We start from the raw sequence: 3831 nt of genomic DNA, 5'->3' as shown, positions 1-3831 counted from the left end.
GTGGCCTAGTATTCAATCTGTGAGGTGGGAGCCTGTTGGCAGGACTCCCTTTTTGTTTGCTGAGAGCTTTCTTTTTGCCTAATAAGTCAGCTCTCCTCTACCTTCAATGTGTCCTTGTGCCTAATTTTTTCCTGGTCATGGGATAAGAACTTGGATTTTAGCTGAACTAAGAAGCAAAAATCCTGCATCAATATGACAGACAAAAGAAAGCAAATTTTAAAAAAAGCCAGGTGCAGTGGCTCATGCCTCTAATCCCACCACTTTGGGAGGCTGAGATGGGCAAATCACCTGAGGTCAGGAGTTTGAGATCAGCCTGGCCAACATGGTGAGACCCTGTCTCTACTAAAAATTAGCCGGGCAAGGTTAGCTGGGCAAGGTGGTGTGTGCCTGTAATCCCAGCTATTCAGGCAGCTGAAGCAGGAGAATCACTTGAACCTAGGAGGCAGAGGTTGCAGCGAGTGAAGATTGCTCACAAAAAAATGCATTTATCTCATTTATGTTTATTAAAAGAACAGATATGTTTAGTCTTCATCTTATTTTTTATTTATAATGCTTTATATTCTCTTTTACTTTATATATTATCTTTGATTTGCTCTCTTTTTCTCTGTGTATTTTTTTCTGATATCTGAAAGGTCTGTTTTTAGTTCTTATATCAGTTATTTTTATAAATTTTATACTTTTTAACTCTTTCTTGATTTATAAAATTCACGTAGTGTCTAATGACTCTTTTTTATGAAATATAAAACATTTAGTAAACTATTCTCTGTCCCTCTCCCATATTTTCCCTCCTGATATTTTATTAACTAGCTTATATTGTTAATTTGTAAAGTTTTGCAACACATACATTGTATTCTACAATCAAAATGTCTACATTGGTAAATTTATTTCTATACATTTATTCAATATTCCCATTTTATCAAGATTTCTGTTTTTTTTTTTTTTTTTTTTTTTTTTTAAATCTTTGAAATAATTTGTTTACTTTTGAACACATGCATTGGGAGAACAAGGCTAATCCAGCCTGGGGCCTGCTTCCTGCTGCAACATTTCCAGGCCCTAAGAGTAGGCCAAGGCAAGGACATGAGCGCATCTTTCCATGTTAAGTAGTGGGAGATTCCCTAAGTAAAAGGCGTTTCCTCAAGTAGGACACAGGCAGTCTCCAGCAACAGTGCTGGGGGTTGGGGGTTCTGGGGCCTTCAGGCCAGGGCACTCCCATGACTTGGGAGAAGCCACCTGGTGTTCCAGGCCCTGTCAGGTGAGGCTCCTGCAGCTCAGGCCAGACTCTTCTCAAATTTGGTTTAAAAAAGCAATCCGTGGTCTCTTTGGAGGCTTGATTCTTGCAGCAGCCACAGCACAGCTGAACACACACCTGTTGCCCTTTGGGTTAATGAGAGACAGGACTAGCTGGATTTCCTAGGCCAAGAATCCCTAAGCCTAGCTGGGAAGGCGACCACATCCACCTATAAACAGGGGGCTTGCAACTTAGCTCACAGCCGACCAATCAGGTAGTAAAGAGAGCTCACTAAAATGCCAATTAGGCAAAAACAGGAGGTAAAGAAATAGCCAATCACCTATCGCCTGAGAGCACAGAGGGAGGGACAATGATTGGGATATAAACCCCAGACATTCAAACAGGGAGGGGCAACCCCCTTTGGGTCCCCTCCCATTTTATGGGAGCTCTATTTTCACTCTATTAAATCTTGCAACTACACACTCTTCTGTTCCATGTTTGTTAGGGCTCAAGGTGAGCTTTTGCTTACCATCCACCACTGCTGTGTGCAGTGGCAGACCCACTGCTGACTTCTATCCCTCCAGATCCAGCAGTGTGTCTGCTGCCTCCTGATCCAGTGAGGTGCCCATGGCCACTCCCTATCGGGCTAAAGGCTTGCCATTGTTCCCGCAGGGCTAAGTGCCCAGGTTGGTCCTAATGGAGCTGAACACTAATCAGTGGGTTCCATGGTTCTCTTCTGTGGCCCACGGCTTCTAATAGAGCTATAACACTCACCACATGGCCCAAGATTCCATTCCTTGAAATTGGTGAGGCCAAGAATCCCAGGTCAGAGAACAAGAGGCTTGCCGCCATCTTGGAAGCAGCCCACCACCATTTTGGGAGCTCTAAGAAGAAGGACCCACACCCCCTCTCCCCTTTCCAGTGTAACATTTCCACATTGGTCAGACTTTGCATATTTTAGCTCCAGATAGGGTAGAAGGTCTTGTGGCAGATCCCCAGCTGCTTCTTTGCTTGTTCTTGGACAGGACGTCTGTGCAGCACTCCACCTCCTGGGTCTGCTTGTTGCACGCACCCACCTTCTCCTTGCTCACCTCCCTGGGCCCTGGCCCGAGGTAGGGCTGGCAGATCCAGGGGAAGGGCAAGTCGCTGGCTGTCTTTGCTACCTCCTGCCTGGATATTTCCTCCTGACACCACAGCTTCAACTCCTGGCTCACGCAGTGACCTCCTCCAGGGTCTTCACCTTGGCCAGCTCCTCTGGCAGCTGCTGATGTACCTGCAGTGCACGGTGCCACAGCTTGAAGAGGTAGGCCCCGACGACGCAGGACAGTGGCCGGGGGTGCTCCTGCAGGATGTCCAGGTACTCCCTGGCCAGCTCCCACCCCACAGGGCTCCGGCCCTCAAATAGGGTGAGGTTGTACGGGTTACCCTCGGCTCTCATGAGTCCCTGCACGCGTGTGTCCTAAATGTAGCCCTCCACATTCCACAGGCACTGGATGTTTCCGTTTGCAAACACAAGGATGGCCACAGCCTTCCACACTGCTCACAGGACGCTGCGGCCGACAGGGGCCCCATCTGCTTCTTGGCACGCCCATGCAAGGTCAGCAACTGGCAGCTGGCCTTCTCCAGGATCTGGACGTACCTCATAGTCTTGTCAATCTCTGGGAAGACACGAATTTTGCATGTGACCGGAACAGAGTTTCTCGTGTGTCAGCTCAATCATTCTTTGGAGCAGGTCCCACTCGTCTGGCAGGTAGGCGCCACAGTGACCTCTCTTGGCTATCACCTGTAGGCGGCCCAAGTTCAGGTTGATGGCGTCACAGTAATCCTGAGCCAGGAGAGCTGTCTGAACTAACACCTCAGGGTCATTGGCACAGAACTGCAGGATGAGGGGCCCGGTCCTTAGGATACACCTCGCAGTACAGGTTTTCCTTTCAGTAGTTGGTGTTGTGGCTGAATACCTGGGTGTGCAGCGTGGGTGTGTAGCACAGCTGTGCCCCATGGCGGCGGTTCAGCAGCCTCCAGGCCAGCTTGCTCTGGTCACCATGGGGGCCACCATATGGCGCGGCCGTGGCCCAGGGTGCAACTCCAGAACTCGAAGCCCTGCTGCTTTGGCATGGTCTCCAGGTGCCCGAGGGTCCCGTCTTGTCAGCTGCGCACCGTTGGCTACGGAGGCGTCCGGTGCCGGGCGCCAGGTGCCGGGTTCCCAGGCCAGCCTGGCTCCCGCCCAGCCGCCTCCAGGGGTCCCTGCCAGTGCTCGGGCCTAAGCGAACACCTGCACCGCGCGGGGGCTGCTGCCGGGCCCAGGGCTCCAAGTTGCCACCCAAAATTTCTACTTTAATCTCGAGGTTGAGTCGGTTCTGTCATCCAATAGATTTTGCAGAGACTTCAGTGTTCTCCCAGTTCAGTGAGGTCTTAGGACACCTGCCTTTCATCTGTGTATCCCCTTGACTGAATATCATGCCCAGAGGTCGAACTTTGTTTCCCTCAGCCTTTTGTAGCTATTGCTACGTCGTGTGCTGTTAACAGCCTTTTTCCTCATGTAGTTAGTTGTTTTGTAAGGAAACACGAATAACTTTTTATTCTTAATTTCAGTAACTTAACCA

General features: G+C 49.5%; 1 pseudogene; it reads right to left on the bottom strand.

The window, feature by feature from the left end:
- Nucleotides 1–765: 765 nt before the first annotated feature.
- Nucleotides 766–3343, bottom strand: LOC705766 (tRNA-dihydrouridine(16/17) synthase [NAD(P)(+)]-like; annotated as a pseudogene).
- Between the last annotated feature and the right edge of the window lie 488 nt (nt 3344–3831).

The sequence above is a fragment of the Macaca mulatta genome, chromosome 6 (genome assembly GCF_049350105.2).
Source record: "Macaca mulatta isolate MMU2019108-1 chromosome 6, T2T-MMU8v2.0, whole genome shotgun sequence".
NCBI classification, from domain to species: Eukaryota; Metazoa; Chordata; class Mammalia; order Primates; family Cercopithecidae; genus Macaca; species Macaca mulatta.
This window is presented reverse-complemented; position numbering and strand designations above follow the sequence as displayed.